We start from the raw sequence: 25,434 nt of genomic DNA, 5'->3' as shown, positions 1-25,434 counted from the left end.
CTACAAAGTTGCATCAGGAACCTGGACTGGTGAGTTTTCTTTCCCAGGGAAAAGGGACAAAGGATGTGCCCAGGGGCCCCTGGCCCGGGACCTGACTGCAAAAAATCCTTATATCGAAGGATGGACCCCAGACCAAAGTTGTCCCCACCTCAAACTTGTGCTGCCCTGAAAGATCCAAGAGAACCCTACAAATTGACATCAGGAACCTGGACCTGTGAATTTTCTTTCCCAGGGAAAAGGGACAAAGGATGTGCCCAGGTGCCCCTGGCCCAGGACCTGATGTCAAAAAATCCTTATATCGAAGGATGGACCCCAGACCAAAGTTGTCCCCACCTCAAACTTGTGCTGCCCTGATAGACCCAAGGCAGCCCTACAAACTGACATCAGGAACCTGGACCTGTGAGTTTTCTTTCCCAGGGAAAAGGGACAAAGGATGTGCCCAGCGGCGCCTGACCCGGGACCTGACTGCAAAAAATCCTTATATCGAAGGATGGACCCCAGACCAAAGTTGTCCCCACCTCAAACTTGTGCTGCCCTGATAGACCCAAGGGAGCCCTACAAACTGACATCAGGAACCTGGACTGGTGAGTTTTCTTTCCCAGGGAAAAGGGACAAAGGATGTGCCCAGGGTCCCCTGGCCCATGGCTGGACCCTGACTGCAAAAAATCCTTATATCGAAGGATGGATTGCAGACGGAAGTTGTCCCCACCTCAAACTTGTGCTGCCCTGATAGACCCAAGGGAGCCCTACAGACTGACATCAGGAACCTGGACCTGTGAGTTTTCTTTCCAAGGGAAAATGGCCAAAGGATGTGCCCAGGGGCGCCTGGCCCGGGACCTGACTGAGGAAAATCCTTATATCGAAGGATGGATCCCAGACCAAAGTTGTCCCCACCTCAAACTTGTGCTGCCCTGATAGACCCAAGGGAGCCCTACAAACTGACATCAGGAACCTGGACCTGTGAGTTTTCTTTCCCAGGGAAAATGGCCAAAGGATGTTCCCAGGGGCCCCTGGGCTGGGACCTGACTGCAAAAAATCCTTATATCGAAGGATGGATCGTAGACCAAAGTTGTCCCCACCTCAAAATTGTGCTGCCCTGATAGATCCAAGAGAGCCCTACAAACTGACATCAGGAACCTGGACCTGTGAGTTTTCTTTCCCAGGGAGAAGGGACAAAGGATGTGCCCAGGGGCCCCTGGCCCGGGACCTGACTGAGGAAAATCCTTATATCGAAGGATGGACCCCAGACCAAAGTTGTCCCCCCCTCAAACTTGAGCTGCCCTGGTAGACCCTAGGGAGCCCTACAAAGTTGCATCAGGAACCTGGACAGGTGAGTTTTCTTTCCCAGGGAAAAGGGACAAAGGATGTGCCCAGGGGCCCCTGGCCCGGGACCTGAGTGCAAAAAATCCATATATCGAAGGATGGATTGTAGACCGAAGTTGTCCCCACCTCAAACTTGTGCTGCCCTGATAGACCCAAGGGAGCCCTACAGACTGACGTCAGGAACCTGGACTGGTGAGTTTTCTTCCCAGGGAAAAGGGACAAAGGATGTGCCCAGGGGCCCCTGGCCCGGGACCTGACTGCAAAAAATCCTTATATCGAAGGATGGACCCCAGACCAAAGTTGTCCCCACCTCAAACTTGTGCTGCCCTGAAAGATCCAAGAGAGCCCTACAAATTGACATCAGGAACCTGGACCTGTGAATTTTCTTTCCCAGTGAAAATGGCCAAAGGATGTGCCCAGGGGCCCCTTGGCTGGGACCTGACTGCAAAAAATCCTTATATAGAAGGATGGACCCCAGACCAAAGTTGTCCCCACCTCAAACTTGTGCTGCCCTGATAGACCCAAGAGAGCCCTACAAATTGACATCTGGAACCTGGACCTGTGGATTTTCTTTCCCAGGGAAAAGGGACAAAGGATGTGCCCAGGGGCCCCTGACTGAGGAAAGTCCTTATATCGAAGGACGGACCCCAGGCCAAAATTGTCCCCACCTCAAACTTGTGCTGCCCTGATAGACCCAAGGGAGCCCTACAAACTGACATCAGGAACCAGGACCTGTGAGTTTTCTTTCCCAGGGAAAAGGGACAAAGGTTCTGCCCACGGGCCCCTTGGCTGGGACCTGACTGCAAAAAATCCTTATATCGAAGGATGGACCCCAGACCAAAGTTGTGCCCACCTCAAACTTGTGCTGCCCTGATAGACCCAAGGGAGCCCTACAAACTGACATCAGGAACCTGGACCTGTGAGTTTTCTTTCCCAGGGAAAATGGCCAAAGGATGTTCCCAGGGGCCCCTGGGCTGGGACCTGACTGCAAAAAATCCTTATATCGAAGGATGGATCGTAGACCAAAGTTGTCCCCACCTCAAAATTGTGCTGCCCTGATAGATCCAAGAGAGCCCTACAAACTGACATCAGGAACCTGGACCTGTGAGTTTTCTTTCCCAGGGAGAAGGGACAAAGGATGTGCCCAGGGGCCCCTGGCCCGGGACCTGACTGAGGAAAATCCTTATATCGAAGGATGGACCCCAGACCAAAGTTGTCCCCACCTCAAACTTGGGCTGCCCTGGTAGACCCAAGGGAGCCCTACAAAGTTGCATCAGGAACCTGGACAGGTGAGTTTTCTTTCCCAGGGAAAAGGGACAAAGGATGTGCCCAGGGGCCCCTGGCCCGGGACCTGAGTGCAAAAAATCCATATATCGAAGGATGGATTGTAGACCGAAGTTGTCCCCACCTCAAACTTGTGCTGCCCTGATAGACCCAAGGGAGCCCTACAGACTGACGTCAGGAACCTGGACTGGTGAGTTTTCTTCCCAGGGAAAATGGCCAAAGGATGTGCCCAGGGGCCCCTGGCCCAGGACCTGACTGCAAAAAATCCTTATATCGAAGGATGGACCCCAGACCAAAGTTGTCCCCACCTCAAACTTGTGCTGCCCTGAAAGATCCAAGAGAGCCCTACAAATTGACATCAGGAACCTGGACCTGTGAATTTTCTTTCCCAGGGAAGAGGGACAAAGGTTGTGCCCAGGGGCCCCTGGACCAGGACCTGACTGCAAAAAATCCTTATATCGAAGGATGGACCCCAGACCAAAGTTGTCCCCACCTCAAACTTGTGCTGCCCTGATTGACCCAAGAGAGCCCTACAAACTGACATCAGGAACCTGGACCTGTGAGTTTTCTTTCCCAGGGAAAAGGGACAAAGGATGTGCCCAGGGTCCCCAGGGCTGGGCCCTGAGTTCAAAAAATCCTTATATCGAAGGATGGACCCCAGACCAAAGTTGTCCCCCCCTCAAACTTGTGCTGCCCTGATAGACCCAAGGGAGCCCTACAAACTGACATCAGGAACCTGGACCTGTGAGTTTTCTTTCCCAGGGAAAAGGGACAAAGGTTGTGCCCAGGGGCCCCAGGCCCTGGGCTGGGCCCTGACTGGAAAAAATCCTAATATCGAAGGGTGGATCGCAGACCAAAGTTGTCCCCTCCTCAAACTTGTGCTGCCCTGATAGACCCAAGGGAGCCCTACAAACTGACATCAGGAACCTGGACCTGTGAGTTTTCTTTCCCAGGGAAAAGGGACAAAGGATGTGCCCAGGGGCCCCAGGCCCTGGGCTGGGCCCTGACTGGAAAAAATCCTAATATCGAAGGGTGGATCGCAGACCAAAGTTGTCACCTCCTCAAACTTGTGCTGCCCTGATAGACCCAAGGGAGCCCTACAAATTGACATCAGGAACCTGGACCTGTGAATTTTCTTTCCCTGGCAAAAGGGACAAAGGATGTGCCCAGGTGCCCCTGGCCCAGGACCTGACTGCAAAAAATCCTTATATCGAAGGATGGACCCCAGACCAAAGTTGTCCCCATCTCAAACTTGTGCTGCCCTGATAGACCCAAGGGAGCCCTACAAACTGACATCAGGAACCTGGACTGGTGAGTTTTCTTTCCCAGGGAAAAGGGACAAATGATGTGCCCAGGGGCCCCTGGACCTGGTCCAGGCCATGACTGCAAAAAATCCTTATATCGAAGGATGGATCACAGACCGAAGTTGTCCCCACCTCAAACTTGTGCTGCCCTGATAGACCCAAGGGAGCCCTACAAACTTGCATCAGGAACCTGGACCTGTGAGTTTTCTTTCCCAGGGAAAAGGGACAAAGGATGTGCCCAGGGGCCCCTGGCCCGGGACCAGAATGCAAAAATCCTTATATCGAGAGATGGACCCCAGACCAAAGTTGTCCCCACCTCAAACTTGTGCTGCCCTGATAGACCCAAGAGAGCCCTACAAACTGACATCAGGAACCTGGACCTGTGAGTTTTCTTTCCCAGGGAAAAGGGACAAAGGATGTGCCCAGGGGCCCCTGGCCCTGAGTTGGGCCCTGACTGCACAAAATCCTTATATCGAAGGATGGATCGCAGACCAAAGTTGTCCCCTCCTCAAACATGTGCTGCCTTGATAGACCCAAGGGAGCCCTACAAACTGACATCAGGAACCTGGACCTGTGAATTTTCTTTCCCAGGGAAAAGGGACTAAGCATGTGCCCAGGGGCCCCTGGGCTGGGACATGACTGCAAAAAATCCTTATATCGAAGGATGGACCCCAGACTAAAGTTGTCCCAACCACAAACTTGTGCTGCCCTGATAGACCCAAGAGAGCCCTACAAACTGACATCAGGAACCTGGAACTGTGAGTTTTCTTTCCCAGGGAAAAGGGACAAAGGATGTGCCCAGGGTCCCCAGGGCTGGGCCCTGAGTTCAAAAAATCCTTATATCGAAGGATGGACCCCAGACTAATGTTGTCCCCACCTCAAACTTGTGCTGCCCTGATAGACCCAAGGGAGCCCTACAAACTGACATCAGGAACCTGGACCTATGAGTTTCTTTTTTAGGGAAAAGGGACAAAGGATGTGCCCAAGGGCCCCTGGCCCGCGACCTGTCTTCAAAAAATCCTTATATCGAAGGATCGATCACAGACCAAAGTTGTCCCCACCTCAAACCTGTGCTGCCCTGATAGACCCAAAGGGAGCCCTACAAACTGACCTCAGGAACCTGGACCTGTGAGTTTTCTTTCCAAGGGAAAATGGCCAAAGGATGTGCCCAGGGGCCCCTGGGCTGGGACCTGACTGCAAAAAGTCCTTATATCGAAGGATGGACCCCAGACCAAAGTTGTCCCCACCTAAAACTTGTGCTGCCCTGATAGACCCAAGGCAGCCCTACAAACTGACATCAGGAACCTGGACCTGTGAGTTTTCTTTCCCAGGGAAAATGGCCAAAGGATGTGCCCAGGGGCCCCTGGCCCGGGACCTGACTGCAAAAAATCCTTATATCGAAGGATGGACCCCAGACCAAAGTTGTCCCCACCTCAATCTTGTGCTGCCCTGATAGACCCAAGGGAGCCCTACAAACTGACATCAGGAACCTGGACCTGTGAGTTTTCTTTCCCAGGGAAAAGGGACAAAGGATGTGCCCAGGGGCCCCTGGCCCTGGGCTGGGCCCTGACTGCAAAAAATCCTTATATCGAAGGATGGATCGCAGACCAAAGTTGTCCCCTCCTCAAACTTGTGCTGCCCTGATAGACCCAAGGGAGCCCTACAGACTGACATCAGGAACCTGGACCTGTGAGTTTCTTTCCTAGGGAAAAGGGACAAAGGATGGGCCCAAGGGCCCCTGGCCCGCGACCTGTCTTCAAAAAATCCTTATATCGAAGGATCGATCACAGACCAAAGTTGTCCCCACCTCAAACTTGTGCTGCCCTGATAGACCCAAAGGGAGCCCTACAAACTGACATCAGGAACCTGGACCTGTGAGTTTTCTTTCCCAGGGAAAAGGGACAAAGGATGTGCCCAGGGGCCCCTGGCCCAGGACCTGACTGCAAAAAATCCTTATATCGAAGGATGGACCCCAGACCAAAGTTGTCCCCACCTCAAACTTGTGCTGCCCTTGTAGACCCAAGGCAGCCCTACAAACTGACATCAGGAACCTGGAACTGTGAGTTTTCTTTCCCAGGGAAAAGGGACAAAGGATGTGCCCAGGGGCCCCTGGCCCAGGACCTGACTGCACAAAATCCTTATATCGAAGGATGGATCGCAGACCAAAGTTGTCCCCTCCTCAAACTTGTGCTGCCCTTGTAGACCCAAGGGAGCCCTACAAACTGACATCTGGAACCTGGACCTGTGAATTTTCTTTCCCAGGGAAAAGGGATAAAGGATGTGCCCAGGGGCACCTGGGCTGGGACCTGACTGCAAAAAATCCTTATATCGAAGGATGGACCCCAGACTAAAGTTGTCCCAACGACAAACTTGTGCTGCCCTGATTGACCCAAGAGAGCCCTACAAACTGACATCAGGAACCTGGACCTGTGAGTTTTCTTTCCCAGGGAAAAGGGACAAAGGATGTGCCCAGGGTCCCCAGGGCTGGGCCCTGAGTTCAAAAAATCCTTATATCGAAGGATGGACCCCAGACCAAAGTTGTCCCCCCCTCAAACTTGTGCTGCCCTGATAGACCCAAGGGAGCCCTACAAACTGACATCAGGAACCTGGACCTGTGAGTTTTCTTTCCCAGGGAAAAGGGACAAAGGTTGTGCCCAGGGGCCCCAGGCCCTGGGCTGGGCCCTGACTGGAAAAAATCCTAATATCGAAGGGTGGATCGCAGACCAAAGTTGTCCCCTCCTCAAACTTGTGCTGCCCTGATAGACCCAAGGGAGCCCTACAAACTGACATCAGGAACCTGGACCTGTGAGTTTTCTTTCCCAGGGAAAAGGGACAAAGGATGTGCCCAGGGGCCCCTGGCCCAGGACATGACTGCAAAAAATCCTTATATCGAAGGATGGACCCCAGACCAAAGTTGCCCCCACCTAAAACTTGTGCTGCCCTTGTAGACCCAAGGCAGCCCTACAAACTGACATCAGGAACCTGGAACTGAGAGTTTTCTTTCCCAGGGAAAAGGGACAAAGGATGTGACCTGGGGCCCCTGGCCCGGGACCTGACTGCAAAAAATCCTTATATCGAAGTATGGATCACAGACCGAAGTTGTCCCCACCTCAAACTTGTGCTGCCCTGATAGACCCAAGGGAGCCCTACAAACTGACATCAGGAACCTGGACCTGTGAGTTTTCTTTCCCAGGGAAAATGTCCAAAGGATGTGCCCAGGAGCCCCTGGCCCAGGCCCTGACTGCAAAAAATCCTAATATCGAAGGATGGACCCCAGACAAAAGTTGTCCCCACCTCAAACTTGTGCTGCCCTGATAGACCCAAGGGAGCCCTACAAACTGACATCAGGAACCTGGACCTGTGAGTTTCTTTCCCAGGGAAAAGGGACAAAGGATGTGCCCAGGGGCCCCTGGCCCGGGACCTGACTGCAAAAAATCCTTATATCGAAGGATGGACCCCAGACCAAAGTTGTCCCTACCTCAATCTTGTGCTGCCCTGATAGACCCAAGGGAGCCCTACAAACTGACATCAGGAACCTGGACCTGTGAGTTTTCTTTCCCAGGGAAAAGGGACAAAGGATGTGCCCAGGGGCCCCTGGCCCAGGCCCTGACTGCAAAAAATCCTTATATCGAAGGATGGACCCCAGACCAAAGTTGTCCCCACCTCAAACTTGTGCTGCCCTTGTAGAGTCAAGGCAGCCCTACAAACTGACATCAGGAACCTGGAACTGTGAGTTTTCTTTCCCAGGGAAAAGGGACAAAGGATGTGCCCAGGGGCCCCTGGCCCTGAGCTGGGCCCTGACTGCAAAAAATCCTTATATCGAAGGATGGACCCCAGACTAAAGTTGTCCCCACCACAAACTTGTGCTGCCCTGATAGACCCAAGGGAGCCCTACAAACTGACATCAGGCACCTGGACCTGTGAGTTTTCTTTCCAAGGGGAAATGGCCAAAGGATGTGCCCAGGGGCCCCTGGCCCGGGACCTGACTGCAAAAAATCCTTATATCGAAGTATGGATCACAGACCGAAGTTGTCCCCACCTCAAACTTGTGCTGCCCTGATAGACCCAAGGGAGCCCTACAAACTGACATCAGGAACCTGGACCTGTGAGTTTTCTTTCCCAGGGAAAATGTCCAAAGGATGTGCCCAGGAGCCCCTGGCCCAGGCCCTGACTGCAAAAAATCCTAATATCGAAGGATGGACCCCAGACAAAAGTTGTCCCCACCTCAAACTTGTGCTGCCCTGATAGACCCAAGGGAGCCCTACAAACTGACATCAGGAACCTGGACTGGTGAGTTTTCTTTCCCAGGGAAAATGTCCAATGGATGTGCGAGGCTCCCCTGGGCTGGACCTGACTGCAAAAAATCCTTATATCGAAGGATGGATCGTAGACGGAAGTTGTCCCCACCACAAACTTGTGCTGCCCTGATAGACCCAAGGGAGCCCTACAAACTGACATCAGGAACCTGGACCTGTGAGTTTTCTTTCCAAGGGAAAATGGCCAAAGGATGTGCCCAGGGGCCCCTGGCCCAGGACATGACTGCAAAAAATCCTTATATAGAAGGATGGACCCCAGACCAAAGTTGTCCCAACCTCAAACTTGTGCTGCCCTTGTAGACCCAAGGCAGCCCTACAAACTGACATCAGGAACCTGGAACTGTGAGTTTTCTTTCCCAGGGAAAAGGGACAAACGATGTGCCCAGGGGCCCCTGGCCCTGAGCTGGGCCCTGACTGCACAAAATCCTTATATCGAAGGATGGACCCCAGACTAAAGTTGTCCCCACCACAAACTTGTGCTGCCCTGATAGACCCAAGGGAGCCCTAAAAACTGACATCAGGAACCTGGACCTGTGAGTTTCTTTCCTAGGGAAAAGGGACAAAGGATGTGCCCAAGGGCCCCTGGCCCGCGACCTGTCTTCAAAAATCCTTATATCGAAGGATCGATCACAGACCAAAGTTGTCCCCACCTCAAACTTGTGCTGCCCTGATAGACCGAAAGGGAGCCCTACAAACTGACATCAGGAACCTGGAACTGTGAGTTTTCTTTCCCAGGGAAAAGGGACAAAGGATGTGCCCAGGGGCCCCTGGCCCAGGCCCTGACTGCAAAAAATCCTTATATCGAAGGATGGACCCCAGACCAAAGTTGTCCCCACCTCAAATTTGTGCTGCCCTTGTAGATCCAAGGGAGCCCTACAAACTGACATCAGGAACCTGGAACTGTGAGTTTTCTTTCCCAGGGAAAAGGGACAAAGGATGTGCCCAGGGGCCCCTGGCCCAGGCCCTGACTGCAAAAAATCCTTATATCGAAGGATGGACCCCAGACCAAAGTTGTCCCCACCTCAAACTTGTGCTGCCCTGATAGACCCAAGGGAGCCCTACAAACTGACATCAGGAACCTGGACCTGTGAGTTTTCTTTCCCAGGGAAAAGGGACAAAGGATGTGCCCAGGGGCCCCTGGCCCGGGACCAGAATGCAAAAATCCTTATATCGAAGGATGGACCCCAGACCAAAGTTGTCCCCACCTCAAACTTGTGCTGCCCTTGTAGACCCAAGGCAGCCCTACAAACTGACATCAGGAACCTGGACCTGTGAGTTTTCTTTCCCAGGGAAAAGGGACAAAGGATGTGCCCAGGGGCCCCTGGCCCTGAGTTGGGCCCTGACTGCACAAAATCCTTATATCGAAGGATGGATCGCAGACCAAAGTTGTCCCCTCCTCAAACATGTGCTGCCCTGATAGACCCAAGGGAGCCCTACAAACTGACATCAGGAACCTGGACCTGTGAATTTTCTTTCCCAGGGAAAAGGGACTAAGCATGTGCCCAGGGGCCCCTGGGCTGGGACATGACTGCAAAAAATCCTTATATCGAAGGATGGACCCCAGACTAAAGTTGTCCCAACCACAAACTTGTGCTGCCCTGATAGACCCAAGGGAGCCCTACAAACTGACATCAGGAACCTGGACTGGTGAGTTTTCTTTCCCAGGGGAAATGTCCAATGGATGTGCGAGGCTCCCCTGGGCTGGACCTGACTGCAAAAAATCCTTATATCGAAGGATGGATCGTAGACGGAAGTTGTCCCCACCACAAACTTGTGCTGCCCTGATAGACCCAAGGGAGCCCTACAAACTGACATCAGGAACCTGGACCTGTGAGTTTTCTTTCCAAGGGAAAATGGGCAAAGGATGTGCCCAGGGGCCCCTGGGCCGGGACCTGACTGCAAAAAGTCCTTATATCGAAGGATGGACCCCAGACCAAAGTTGTCCCCACCTAAAACTTGTGCTGCCCTGATAGACCCAAGGGAGCCCAACAAACTGACATCAGGAACCTGGACCTGTGAGTTTTCTTTCCCAGGGAAAATGGCCAAAGGATGTGCCCAGGGGCCCCTGGCCCGGGACCTGACTGCAAAAAATCCTTATATCGAAGGATGGACCCCAGACCAAAGTTGTCCCCTCCTCAATCTTGTGCTGCCCTGATAGACCCAAGGGAGCCCTACAAACTGACATCAGGAACCTGGACCTGTGAGTTTTCTTTCCCAGGGAAAAGGGACAAAGCATGTGCCCAGGGGCCCCTGGCCCTGGGCAGGGCCCTGACTGCAAAAAATCCTTATATCGAAGGATGGATCGCAGACCAAAGTTGTCCCCTCCTCAAACTTGTGCTGCCCTGATAGACCCAAGGGAGCCCTACAAACTGACATCAGGAACCTGGACCTGTGAGTTTCTTTCCTAGGGAAAAGGGACAAAGGATGGGCCCAAGGGCCCCTGGCCCGCGACCTGTCTTCAAAAAATCCTTATATCGAAGGATCGATCACAGACCAAAGTTGTCCCCACATCAAACTTGTGCTGCCCTGATAGACCCAAAGGGAGCCCTACAAACTGACATCAGGAACCTGGACCTGTGAGTTTTCTTTCCCAGGGAAAAGGGACAAAGGATGTGCCCAGGGGCCCCTGGACCAGGACCTGACTGCAAAAAATCCTTATATCGAAGGATGGACCCCAGACCAAAGTTGTCCCCACCTCAAACTTGTGCTGCCCTTGTAGACCCAAGGGAGCCCTACAAACTGACATCAGGAACCTGGAACTGTGAGTTTTCTTTCCCAGGGAAAAGGGACAAAGGATGTGCCCAGGGGCCCCTGGCCCTGAGCTGGGCCCTGACTGCACAAAATCCTTATATCGAAGGATGGATCGCAGACCAAAGTTGTCCCCTCCTCAAACTTGTGCTGCCCTGATAGACCCAAGGGAGCCCTACAAACTGACATCTGGAACCTGGACCTGAGAATTTTCTTTCTCAGGGAAAAGGGATAAAGGATGTGCCCAGGGGCACCTGGGCTGGGACCTGACTGCAAAAAATCCTTATATCGAAGGATGGACCCCAGACTAAAGTTGTCCCAACCACAAACTTGTGCTGCCCTGATAGACCCAAGAGAGCCCTACAAACTGACATCAGGAACCTGGACCTGTGAGTTTTCTTTCCCAGGGAAAAGGGACAAAGGATGTGCCCAGGGTCCCCAGGGCTGGGCCCTGAGTTCAAAAAATCCTTATATCGAAGGATGGACCCCAGACCAAAGTTGTCCCCCCCTCAAACTTGTGCTGCCCTGATAGACCCAAGGGAGCCCTACAAACTGACATCAGGAACCTGGACCTGTGAGTTTTCTTTCCCAGGGAAAAGGGACAAAGGTTGTGCCCAGGGGCCCCAGGCCCTGGGCTGGGCCCTGACTGCAAAAAATCCTTATATCGAAGGGTGGATCGCAGACCAAAGTTGTCCCCTCCTCAAACTTGTGCTGCCCTGATAGACCCAAGGGAGCCCTACAAACTGACATCAGGAACCTGGACCTGTGAGTTTCTTTCCCAGGGAAAAGGGACAAAGGATGTGCCCAGGGGCCCCTGGCCCGGGACCTGACTGCAAAAAATCCTTATATCGAAGGATGGACCCCAGACCAAAGTTGTCCCCACCTCAATCTTGTGCTGCCCTGATAGACCCAAGGGAGCCCTACAAACTGACATCAGGAACCTGGACCTGTGAGTTTTCTTTCCCAGGGAAAAGGGACAAAGGATGCGCCCAGGGGCACCTGGGCTGGGACCTGACTGCAAAAAATCCTTATATCGAAGGATGGACCCCAGACCAAAGTTGTCCCCACCTCAAACTTGTGCTGCCCTTGTAGAGTCAAGGCAGCCCTACAAACTGACATCAGGAACCTGGAACTGTGAGTTTTCTTTCCCAGGGAAAAGGGACAAAGGATGTGCCCAGGGGCCCCTGGCCCTGAGCTGGGCCCTGACTGCAAAAAATCCTTATATCGAAGGATGGACCCCAGACTAAAGTTGTCCCCACCACAAACTTGTGCTGCCCTGATAGACCCAAGGGAGCCCTACAAACTGACATCAGGAACCTGGACCTGTGAGATTTCTTTCCAAGTGGAAATGGCCAAAGGATGTGCCCAGGGGCCCCTGGCCCGGGACCTGACTACAAAAAATCCTTATATCGAAGTATGGATCACAGACCGAATTTGTCCCCACCTCAAACTTGTGCTGCCCTGATAGACCCAAGGGAGCCATACAAACTGACATCAGGAACCTGGACCTGTGAGTTTTCTTTCCCAGGGGAAATGTCCAAAGGATGTGCCCAGGAGCCCCTGGCCCAGGCCCTGACTGCAAAAAATCCTAATATCGAAGGATGGACCCCAGACAAAAGTTGTCCCCACCTCAAACTTGTGCTGCCCTGATAGACCCAAGGGAGCCCTACAAACTGACATCAGGAACCTGGACTGGTGAGTTTTCTTTCCCAGGGAAAATGTCCAATGGATGTGCGAGGCTCCCCTGGGCTGGATCTGACTGCAAAAAATCCTTATATCGAAGGATGGATCGTAGACGGAAGTTGTCCCCACCACAAACTTGTGCTGCCCTGATAGACCCAAGGGAGCCCTACAAACTGACATCAGGAACCTGGACCTGTGAGTTTTCTTTCCAAGGGAAAATGGCCAAAGGATGTGCCCAGGGGCCCCTGGCCCAGGACATGACTGCAAAAAATCCTTATATCGAAGGATGGACCCCAGACCAAAGTTGTCCCAACCTCAAACTTGTGCTGCCCTTGTAGACCCAAGGCAGCCCTACAAACTGACATCAGGAACCTGGACCTGTGAGTTTTCTTTCCCAGGGAAAAGGGACAAAGGATGTGCCCAGGGGCCCCTGGCCCTGAGTTGGGCCCTGACTGCACAAAATCCTTATATCGAAGGATGGATCGCAGACCAAAGTTGTCCCCTCCTCAAACATGTGCTGCCCTGATAGACCCAAGGGAGCCCTACAAACTGACATCAGGAACCTGGACCTGTGAATTTTCTTTCCCAGGGAAAAGGGACTAAGCATGTGCCCAGGGGCCCCTGGGCTGGGACATGACTGCAAAAAATCCTTATATCGAAGGATGGACGCCAGACTAAAGTTGTCCCAACCACAAACTTGTGCTGCCCTGATAGACCCAAGGGAGCCCTACAAACTGACATCAGGAACCTGGACTGGTGAGTTTTCTTTCCCAGGGGAAATGTCCAATGGATGTGCGACACTCCCCTGGGCTGGACCTGACTGCAAAAAATCCTTATATCGAAGGATGGATCGTAGACGGAAGTTGTCCCCACCACAAACTTGTGCTGCCCTGATAGACCCAAGGGAGCCCTACAAACTGACATCAGGAACCTGGACCTGTGAGTTTTCTTTCCAAGGGAAAATGGCCAAAGGATGCGCCCAGGGGCCCCTGGGCTGGGACCTGACTGCAAAAAGTCCTTATATCGAAGGATGGACCCCAGACCAAAGTTGTCCCCACCTAAAACTTGTGCTGCCCTGATACACCCAAGGGAGCCCAACAAACTGACATCAGGAACCTGGACCTGTGAGTTTTCTTTCCCAGGGAAAATGGCCAAAGGATGTGCCCAGGGGCCCCTGGCCCGGGACCTGACTGCAAAAAATCCTTATATCGAAGGATGGACCCCAGACCAAAGTTGTCCCCACCTAAAACTTGTGCTGCCCTGATAGACCCAAGGGAGCCCTACAAACTGACATCAGGAACCTGGACCTGTGAGTTTTCTTTCCCAGGGAAAAGGGACAAAGCATGTGCCCAGGGGCCCCTGGCCCGCGACCTGTCTTCAAAAATCCTTATATCGAAGGATCGATCACAGACCAAAGTTGTCCCCACCTCAAACTTGTGCTGCCCTGATAGACCCAAAGGGAGCCCTACAAACTGACATCAGGAACCTGGACCTGTGAGTTTTCTTTCCCAGGGAAAAGGGACAAAGGATGTGCCCAGGGGCCCCTGGCCCAGGACCTGACTGCAAAAAATCCTTATATCGAAGGATGGACCCCAGACCAAAGTTGTCCCCACCTCAAACTTGTGCTGCCCTTGTAGACCCAAGGCAGCCCTACAAACTGACATCAGGAACCTGGAACTGTGAGTTTTCTTTCCCAGGGAAAAGGGACAAAGGATGTGCCCAGGGGCCCCTGGCCCTGAGCTGGGCCCTGACTGCACAAAATCCTTTATATCGAAGGATGGATCGCAGACCAAAGTTGTCCCCTCCTCAAACTTGTGCTGCCCTGATAGACCCAAGGGAGCCCTACAAACTGACATCAGGAACCTGGACCTGTGAGTTTTCTTTCCCAGGGAAAAGGGACAAAGGATGTGCCCAGGGTCCCCAGGGCTGGGCCCTGAGTTCAAAAAATCCTTATATCGAAGGATGGACCCCAGACCAAAGTTGTCCCCCCCTCAAACTTGTGCTGCCCTGATAGACCCAAGGGAGCCCTACAAACTGACATCAGGAACCTGGACCTGTGAGTTTTCTTTCCCAGGGAAAAGGGACAAAGGTTGTGTCCAGGGGCCCCAGGCCCTGGGCTGGGCCCTGACTGCAAAAAATCCTTATATCGAAGGGTGGATCGCAGACCAAAATTGTCCCCTCCTCAAACTTGTGCTGCCCTGATAGACCCAAGGGAGCCCTACAAACTGACATCAGGAACCTGGACCTGTGAGTTTCTTTCCCAGGGAAAAGGGACAAAGGATGTGCCCAGGGGCCCCTGGCCCGGGACCTGACTGCAAAAAATCCTTATATCGAAGGATGGAGCCCAGACCAAAGTTGTCCCCACCTCAATCTTGTGCTGCCCTGATAGACCCAAGGGAGCCCTACAAACTGACATCAGGAACCTGGACCTGTGAGTTTTCTTTCCCAGGGAAAAGGGACAAAGGATGCGCCCAGGGGCACCTGGGCTGGGACCTGACTGCAAAAAATCCTTATATCGAAGGATGGACCCCAGACCAAAGTTGTCCCCACCTCAAACTTGTGCTGCCCTTGTAGAGTCAAGGCAGCCCTACAAACTGACATCAGGAACCTGGAACTGTGAGTTTTCTTTCCCAGGGAAAAGGGACAAAGGATGTGCCCAGGGGCCCCTGGCCCTGAGCTGGGCCCTGACTGCAAAAAATCCTTATATCGAAGGATGGACCCCAGACCAAAGTTGTCCCCACCTCAAACTTGTGCTGCCCTGATAGACCCAAGGGAGCCCTACAAACTGACATCAGGAACCTGGACCTGTGAGTTTTCTTTCCCAGGGAAAAGGGACAAAGGATGCGCCCAGGGGCACCTGGGCTGGGACCTGACTGCAAAAAATCCTTATATCGAAGTATGGATCACAGACCGAAGTTGTCCCCACCTCAAACTTGTGCTGCCCTGATAGACCCAAGGGAGCCCTACAAACTGACATCAGGAACCTGGACCTGTGAGTTTTCTTTCCCAGGGAAAATGGCCAAAGGATGTGCCCAGGAGCCCCTGGCCCAGGCCCTGACTGCAAAAAATCCTAATATCGAAGGATGGACCCCAGACCAAAGTTGTCCCCACCTCAAACTTGTGCTGCCCTGATAGACCCAAGGGAGCCCTACAAACTGACATCAGGAACCTGGACTGGTGAGTTTTCTTTCCCAGGGGAAATGTCCAATGGATGTGCGAGGCTCCCCTGGGCTGGACCTGACTGCAAAAAATCCTTATATCGAAGGATGGATCGTAGACGGAAGTTGTCCCCACCTCAAACTTGTGCTGCCCTGATAGACCCAAGGGAGCCCTACAAACTGACATCAGGAACCTGGACCTGTGAGTTTTCTTTCCAAGGGAAAATGGCCAAAGGATGTGCCCAGGGGCCCCTGGCCCAGGACATGACTGCAAAAAATCCTTATATCGAAGGATGGACCCCAGACTAAAGTTGTCCCCACCTCAAACTTGTGCTGCCCTTGTAGACCCAAGGCAGCCCTACAAACTGACATCAGGAACCTGGAACTGTGAGTTTTCTTTCCCAGGGAAAAGGGACAAAGGATGTGCCCAGGGGCCCCTGGCCCTCAGCTGGGCCCTGACTGCACAAAATCCTTATATCGAAGGATGGACCCCAGACTAAAGTTGTCCCCACCACAAACTTGTGCTGCCCTGATAGACCCAAGGGAGCCCTACAAACTGACATCAGGAACCTGGACCTGTGAGTTTTCTTTCCAAGGGGAAATGGCCAAAGGATGTGCCCAGGGGCCCCTCGTTCGGGACCTGACTGCAAAAAATCCTTATATCGAAGGATGGACCCCAGACCAAAGTTGTCCCCACCTCAAACTTGTGCTGCCCTTGTAGACCCAAGGCAGCCCTACAAACTGACATCAGGAACCTGGAACTGTGAGTTTTCTTTCCGAGGGAAAAGGGACAAAGCATGTGCCCAGGGGCCCCTGGCCCTCAGCTGGGCCCTGACTGCACAAAATCCTTATATCGAAGGATGGACCCCAGACCAAAGTTGTCCCCTCCTAAAACTTGTGCTGCCCTGATAGACCCAAGGGAGCCCTACAAACTGACATCAGGAACCTGGACCTGTGAGTTTCTTTCCTAGGGAAAAGGGACAAAGGATGTCCCAAGGGCCCCTGGCCCGCGACCTGTCTTCAAAAATCCTTATATCGAAGGATCGATCACAGACCAAAGTTGTCCCCACCTCAAACTTGTGCTGCCCTGATAGACCCAAAGGGAGCCCTACAAACTGACATCAGGAACCTGGACCTGTGAATTTTCTTTCCCAGGGAAAAGGGATAAAGGATGTGCCCAGGGGCACCTGGGCTGGGACCTGACTGCAAAAAATCCTTATATCGAAGGATGGACCCCAGACTAAAGTTGTCCCAACGACAAACTTGTGCTGCCCTGATTGACCCAAGAGAGCCCTACAAACTGACATCAGGAACCTGGACCTGTGAGTTTTCTTTCCCAGGGAAAAGGGACAAAGGATGTGCCCAGGGTCCCCAGGGCTGGGCCCTGAGTTCAAAAAATCCTTATATCGAAGGATGGACCCCAGACCAAAGTTGTCCCCCCCTCAAACTTGTGCTGCCCTGATAGACCCAAGGGAGCCCTACAAACTGACATCAGGAACCTGGACCTGTGAGTTTTCTTTCCCAGGGAAAAGGGACAAAGGTTGTGCCCAGGGGCCCCAGGCCCTGGGCTGGGCCCTGACTGGAAAAAATCCTAATATCGAAGGGTGGATCGCAGACCAAAGTTGTCCCCTCCTCAAACTTGTGCTGCCCTGATAGACCCAAGGGAGCCCTACAAACTGACATCAGGAACCTGGACCTGTGAGTTTTCTTTCCCAGGGAAAAGGGACAAAGGATGTGCCCAGGGGCCCCTGGCCCAGGACATGACTGCAAAAAATCCTTATATCGAAGGATGGACCCCAGACCAAAGTTGCCCCCACCTAAAACTTGTGCTGCCCTTGTAGACCCAAGGCAGCCCTACAAACTGACATCAGGAACCTGGAACTGAGAGTTTTCTTTCCCAGGGAAAAGGGACAAAGGATGTGACCTGGGGCCCCTGGCCCTGAGTTGGACCCTGACTGCACAAAATCCTTATATCGAAGGATGGACCCCAGACTAAAGTTGTCCCCACCACAAACTTGTGCTGCCCTGATAGACCCAAGGGAGCCCTACAAACTGACATCAGGAACCTGGACCTGTGAGTTTTCTTTCCAAGGGGAAATGGCCAAAGGATGTGCCCAGGGGCCCCTGGCCCGGGACCTGACTGCAAAAAATCCTTATATCGAAGGATGGACCCCAGACCAAAGTTGTCCCTACCTCAATCTTGTGCTGCCCTGATAGACCCAAGGGAGCCCTACAAACTGACATCAGGAACCTGGACCTGTGAGTTTTCTTTCCCAGGGAAAAGGGACAAAGGATGTGCCCAGGGGCCCCTGGCCCAGGCCCTGACTGCAAAAAATCCTTATATCGAAGGATGGACCCCAGACCAAAGTTGTCCCCACCTCAAACTTGTGCTGCCCTTGTAGAGTCAAGGCAGCCCTACAAACTGACATCAGGAACCTGGAACTGTGAGTTTTCTTTCCCAGGGAAAAGGGACAAAGGATGTGCCCAGGGGCCCCTGGCCCTGAGCTGGGCCCTGACTGCAAAAAATCCTTATATCGAAGGATGGACCCCAGACTAAAGTTGTCCCCACCACAAACTTGTGCTGCCCTGATAGACCCAAGGGAGCCCTACAAACTGACATCAGGCACCTGGACCTGTGAGTTTTCTTTCCAAGGGGAAATGGCCAAAGGATGTGCCCAGGGGCCCCTGGCCCGGGACCTGACTGCAAAAAATCCTTATATCGAAGTATGGATCACAGACCGAAGTTGTCCCCACCTCAAACTTGTGCTGCCCTGATAGACCCAAGGGAGCCCTACAAACTGACATCAGGAACCTGGACCTGTGAGTTTTCTTTCCCAGGGAAAATGTCCAAAGGATGTGCCCAGGAGCCCCTGGCCCAGGCCCTGACTGCAAAAAATCCTAATATCGAAGGATGGACCCCAGACAAAAGTTGTCCCCACCTCAAACTTGTGCTGCCCTGATAGACCCAAGGGAGCCCTACAAACTGACATCAGGAACCTGGACTGGTGAGTTTTCTTTCCCAGGGAAAATGTCCAATGGATGTGCGAGGCTCCCCTGGGCTGGACCTGACTGCAAAAAATCCTTATATCGAAGGATGGATCGTAGACGGAAGTTGTCCCCACCACAAACTTGTGCTGCCCTGATAGACCCAAGGGAGCCCTACAAACTGACATCAGGAACCTGGACCTGTGAGTTTTCTTTCCAAGGGAAAATGGCCAAAGGATGTGCCCAGGGGCCCCTGGCCCAGGACATGACTGCAAAAAATCCTTATATAGAAGGATGGACCCCAGACCAAAGTTGTCCCAACCTCAAACTTGTGCTGCCCTTGTAGACCCAAGGCAGCCCTACAAACTGACATCAGGAACCTGGAACTGTGAGTTTTCTTTCCCAGGGAAAAGGGACAAACGATGTGCCCAGGGGCCCCTGGCCCTGAGCTGGGCCCTGACTGCACAAAATCCTTATATCGAAGGATGGACCCCAGACTAAAGTTGTCCCCACCACAAACTTGTGCTGCCCTGATAGACCCAAGGGAGCCCTAAAAACTGACATCAGGAACCTGGACCTGTGAGTTTCTTTCCTAGGGAAAAGGGACAAAGGATGTGCCCAAGGGCCCCTGGCCCGCGACCTGTCTTCAAAAATCCTTATATCGAAGGATCGATCACAGACCAAAGTTGTCCCCACCTCAAACTTGTGCTGCCCTGATAGACCGAAAGGGAGCCCTACAAACTGACATCAGGAACCTGGAACTGTGAGTTTTCTTTCCCAGGGAAAAGGGACAAAGGATGTGCCCAGGGGCCCCTGGCCCAGGCCCTGACTGCAAAAAATCCTTATATCGAAGGATGGACCCCAGACCAAAGTTGTCCCCACCTCAAATTTGTGCTGCCCTTGTAGATCCAAGGGAGCCCTACAAACTGACATCAGGAACCTGGAACTGTGAGTTTTCTTTCCCAGGGAAAAGGGACAAAGGATGTGCCCAGGGGCCCCTGGCCCAGGCCCTGACTGCAAAAAATCCTTATATCGAAGGATGGACCCCAGACCAAAGTTGTCCCCACCTCAAACTTGTGCTGCCCTGATAGACCCAAGGGAGCCCTACAAACTGACATCAGGAACCTGGACCTGTGAGTTTTCTTTCCCAGGGAAAAGGGACAAAGGATGTGCCCAGGGGCCCCTGGCCCGGGACCAGAATGCAAAAATCCTTATATCGAAGGATGGACCCCAGACCAAAGTTGTCCCCACCTCAAACTTGTGCTGCCCTTGTAGACCCAAGGCAGCCCTACAAACTGACATCAGGAACCTGGACCTGTGAGTTTTCTTTCCCAGGGAAAAGGGACAAAGGATGTGCCCAGGGGCCCCTGGCCCTGAGTTGGGCCCTGACTGCACAAAATCCTTATATCGAAGGATGGATCGCAGACCAAAGTTGTCCCCTCCTCAAACATGTGCTGCCCTGATAGACCCAAGGGAGCCCTACAAACTGACATCAGGAACCTGGACCTGTGAATTTTCTTTCCCAGGGAAAAGGGACTAAGCATGTGCCCAGGGGCCCCTGGGCTGGGACATGACTGCAAAAAATCCTTATATCGAAGGATGGACCCCAGACTAAAGTTGTCCCAACCACAAACTTGTGCTGCCCTGATAGACCCAAGGGAGCCCTACAAACTGACATCAGGAACCTGGACTGGTGAGTTTTCTTTCCCAGGGGAAATGTCCAATGGATGTGCGAGGCTCCCCTGGGCTGGACCTGACTGCAAAAAATCCTTATATCGAAGGATGGATCGTAGACGGAAGTTGTCCCCACCACAAACTTGTGCTGCCCTGATAGACCCAAGGGAGCCCTACAAACTGACATCAGGAACCTGGACCTGTGAGTTTTCTTTCCAAGGGAAAATGGGCAAAGGATGTGCCCAGGGGCCCCTGGGCCGGGACCTGACTGCAAAAAGTCCTTATATCGAAGGATGGACCCCAGACCAAAGTTGTCCCCACCTCAAACTTGTGCTGCCCTGATAGACCCAAGGGAGCCCTACAAACTGACATCAGGAACCTGGACCTGTGAGTTTTCTTTCCCAGGGAAAATGTCCAAAGGATGTGCCCAGGAGCCCCTGGCCCAGGCCCTGACTGCAAAAAATCCTAATATCGAAGGATGGACCCCAGACAAAAGTTGTCCCCACCTCAAACTTGTGCTGCCCTGATAGACCCAAGGGAGCCCTACAAACTGACATCAGGAACCTGGACTGGTGAGTTTTCTTTCCCAGGGAAAATGTCCAATGGATGTGCGAGGCTCCCCTGGGCTGGACCTGACTGCAAAAAATCCTTATATCGAAGGATGGATCGTAGACGGAAGTTGTCCCCACCACAAACTTGTGCTGCCCTGATAGACCCAAGGGAGCCCTACAAACTGACATCAGGAACCTGGACCTGTGAGTTTTCTTTCCAAGGGAAAATGGCCAAAGGATGTGCCCAGGGGCCCCTGGCCCAGGACATGACTGCAAAAAATCCTTATATAGAAGGATGGACCCCAGACCAAAGTTGTCCCAACCTCAAACTTGTGCTGCCCTTGTAGACCCAAGGCAGCCCTACAAACTGACATCAGGAACCTGGAACTGTGAGTTTTCTTTCCCAGGGAAAAGGGACAAACGATGTGCCCAGGGGCCCCTGGCCCTGAGCTGGGCCCTGACTGCACAAAATCCTTATATCGAAGGATGGACCCCAGACTAAAGTTGTCCCCACCACAAACTTGTGCTGCCCTGATAGACCCAAGGGAGCCCTAAAAACTGACATCAGGAACCTGGACCTGTGAGTTTCTTTCCTAGGGAAAAGGGACAAAGGATGTGCCCAAGGGCCCCTGGCCCGCGACCTGTCTTCAAAAATCCTTATATCGAAGGATCGATCACAGACCAAAGTTGTCCCCACCTCAAACTTGTGCTGCCCTGATAGACCGAAAGGGAGCCCTACAAACTGACATCAGGAACCTGGAACTGTGAGTTTTCTTTCCCAGGGAAAAGGGACAAAGGATGTGCCCAGGGGCCCCTGGCCCAGGCCCTGACTGCAAAAAATCCTTATATCGAAGGATGGACCCCAGACCAAAGTTGTCCCCACCTCAAATTTGTGCTGCCCTTGTAGATCCAAGGGAGCCCTACAAACTGACATCAGGAACCTGGAACTGTGAGTTTTCTTTCCCAGGGAAAAGGGACAAAGGATGTGCCCAGGGGCCCCTGGCCCAGGCCCTGACTGCAAAAAATCCTTATATCGAAGGATGGACCCCAGACCAAAGTTGTCCCCACCTCAAACTTGTGCTGCCCTGATAGACCCAAGGGAGCCCTACAAACTGACATCAGGAACCTGGACCTGTGAGTTTTCTTTCCCAGGGAAAAGGGACAAAGGATGTGCCCAGGGGCCCCTGGCCCGGGACCAGAATGCAAAAATCCTTATATCGAAGGATGGACCCCAGACCAAAGTTGTCCCCACCTCAAACTTGTGCTGCCCTTGTAGACCCAAGGCAGCCCTACAAACTGACATCAGGAACCTGGACCTGTGAGTTTTCTTTCCCAGGGAAAAGGGACAAAGGATGTGCCCAGGGGCCCCTGGCCCTGAGTTGGGCCCTGACTGCACAAAATCCTTATATCGAAGGATGGATCGCAGACCAAAGTTGTCCCCTCCTCAAACATGTGCTGCCCTGATAGACCCAAGGGAGCCCTACAAACTGACATCAGGAACCTGGACCTGTGAATTTTCTTTCCCAGGGAAAAGGGACTAAGCATGTGCCCAGGGGCCCCTGGGCTGGGACATGACTGCAAAAAATCCTTATATCGAAGGATGGACCCCAGACTAAAGTTGTCCCAACCACAAACTTGTGCTGCCCTGATAGACCCAAGGGAGCCCTACAAACTGACATCAGGAACCTGGACTGGTGAGTTTTCTTTCCCAGGGGAAATGTCCAATGGATGTGCGAGGCTCCCCTGGGCTGGACCTGACTGCAAAAAATCCTTATATCGAAGGATGGATCGTAGACGGAAGTTGTCCCCACCACAAACTTGTGCTGCCCTGATAGACCCAAGGGAGCCCTACAAACTGACATCAGGAACCTGGACCTGTGAGTTTTCTTTCCAAGGGAAAATGGGCAAAGGATGTGCCCAGGGGCCCCTGGGCCGGGACCTGACTGCAAAAAGTCCTTATATCGAAGGATGGACCCCAGACCAAAGTTGTCCCCACCTAAAACTTGTGCTGCCCTGATAGACCCAAGGGAGCCCAACAAACTGACATCAGGAACCTGGACCTGTGAGTTTTCTTTCCCAGGGAAAATGGCCAAAGGATGTGCCCAGGGGCCCCTGGCCCGGGACCTGACTGCAAAAAATCCTTATATCGAAGGATGGACCCCAGACCAAAGTTGTCCCCTCCTCAATCTTGTGCTGCCCTGATAGACCCAAGGGAGCCCTACAAACTGACATCAGGAACCTGGACCTGTGAGTTTTCTTTCCCAGGGAAAAGGGACAAAGCATGTGCCCAGGGGCCCCTGGCCCTGGGCTGGGCCCTGACTGCAAAAAATCCTTATATCGAAGGATGGATCGCAGACCAAAGTTGTCCCCTCCTCAAACTTGTGCTGCCCTGATAGACCCAAGGGAGCCCTACAAACTGACATCAGGAACCTGGACCTGTGAGTTTCTTTCCTAGGGAAAAGGGACAAAGGATGGGCCCAAGGGCCCCTGGCCCGCGACCTGTCTTCAAAAAATCCTTATATCGAAGGATCGATCACAGACCAAAGTTGTCCCCACATCAAACTTGTGCTGCCCTGATAGACCCAAAGGGAGCCCTACAAACTGACATCAGGAACCTGGACCTGTGAGTTTTCTTTCCCAGGGAAAAGGGACAAAGGATGTGCCCAGGGGCCCCTGGACCAGGACCTGACTGCAAAAAATCCTTATATCGAAGGATGGACCCCAGACCAAAGTTGTCCCCACCTCAAACTTGTGCTGCCCTTGTAGACCCAAGGGAGCCCTACAAACTGACATCAGGAACCTGGAACTGTGAGTTTTCTTTCCCAGGGAAAAGGGACAAAGGATGTGCCCAGGGGCCCCTGGCCCTGAGCTGGGCCCTGACTGCACAAAATCCTTATATCGAAGGATGGATCGCAGACCAAAGTTGTCCCCTCCTCAAACTTGTGCTGCCCTGATAGACCCAAGGGAGCCCTACAAACTGACATCTGGAACCTGGACCTGAGAATTTTCTTTCTCAGGGAAAAGGGATAAAGGATGTGCCCAGGGGCACCTGGGCTGGGACCTGACTGCAAAAAATCCTTATATCGAAGGATGGACCCCAGACTAAAGTTGTCCCAACCACAAACTTGTGCTGCCCTGATAGACCCAAGAGAGCCCTACAAACTGACATCAGGAACCTGGACCTGTGAGTTTTCTTTCCCAGGGAAAAGGGACAAAGGATGTGCCCAGGGTCCCCAGGGCTGGGCCCTGAGTTCAAAAAATCCTTATATCGAAGGATGGACCCCAGACCAAAGTTGTCCCCCCCTCAAACTTGTGCTGCCCTGATAGACCCAAGGGAGCCCTACAAACTGACATCAGGAACCTGGACCTGTGAGTTTTCTTTCCCAGGGAAAAGGGACAAAGGTTGTGCCCAGGGGCCCCAGGCCCTGGGCTGGGCCCTGACTGCAAAAAATCCTTATATCGAAGGGTGGATCGCAGACCAAAGTTGTCCCCTCCTCAAACTTGTGCTGCCCTGATAGACCCAAGGGAGCCCTACAAACTGACATCAGGAACCTGGACCTGTGAGTTTCTTTCCCAGGGAAAAGGGACAAAGGATGTGCCCAGGGGCCCCTGGCCCGGGACCTGACTGCAAAAAATCCTTATATCGAAGGATGGACCCCAGACCAAAGTTGTCCCCACCTCAATCTTGTGCTGCCCTGATAGACCCAAGGGAGCCCTACAAACTGACATCAGGAACCTGGACCTGTGAGTTTTCTTTCCCAGGGAAAAGGGACAAAGGATGCGCCCAGGGGCACCTGGGCTGGGACCTGACTGCAAAAAATCCTTATATCGAAGGATGGACCCCAGACCAAAGTTGTCCCCACCTCAAACTTGTGCTGCCCTTGTAGAGTCAAGGCAGCCCTACAAACTGACATCAGGAACCTGGAACTGTGAGTTTTCTTTCCCAGGGAAAAGGGACAAAGGATGTGCCCAGGGGCCCCTGGCCCTGAGCTGGGCCCTGACTGCAAAAAATCCTTATATCGAAGGATGGACCCCAGACTAAAGTTGTCCCCACCACAAACTTGTGCTGCCCTGATAGACCCAAGGGAGCCCTACAAACTGACATCAGGAACCTGGACCTGTGAGATTTCTTTCCAAGTGGAAATGGCCAAAGGATGTGCCCAGGGGCCCCTGGCCCGGGACCTGACTACAAAAAATCCTTATATCGAAGTATGGATCACAGACCGAATTTGTCCCCACCTCAAACTTGTGCTGCCCTGATAGACCCAAGGGAGCCATACAAACTGACATCAGGAACCTGGACCTGTGAGTTTTCTTTCCCAGGGGAAATGTCCAAAGGATGTGCCCAGGAGCCCCTGGCCCAGGCCCTGACTGCAAAAAATCCTAATATCGAAGGATGGACCCCAGA

The 25,434-nt window shown here is 52.9% G+C and overlaps 1 protein-coding gene across 11 annotated transcripts in view; it reads left to right on the top strand.

Moving 5' to 3' along the window:
* Window positions 1–25,434, top strand: part of LOC144246586 (uncharacterized) — a 527,485-nt gene that overhangs the window by 53,092 nt on the left and 448,959 nt on the right. The window lies entirely within an intron of this gene.

Source organism: Lonchura striata, chromosome 6 (assembly GCF_050655825.1).
Source record: "Lonchura striata isolate lonStrDom1 chromosome 6, ASM5065582v1, whole genome shotgun sequence".
Taxonomy (NCBI): Eukaryota; Metazoa; Chordata; class Aves; order Passeriformes; family Estrildidae; genus Lonchura; species Lonchura striata.
Note: the sequence above shows the minus strand (reverse complement) of the source record. Positions and strands in the feature narration are given on the sequence as shown.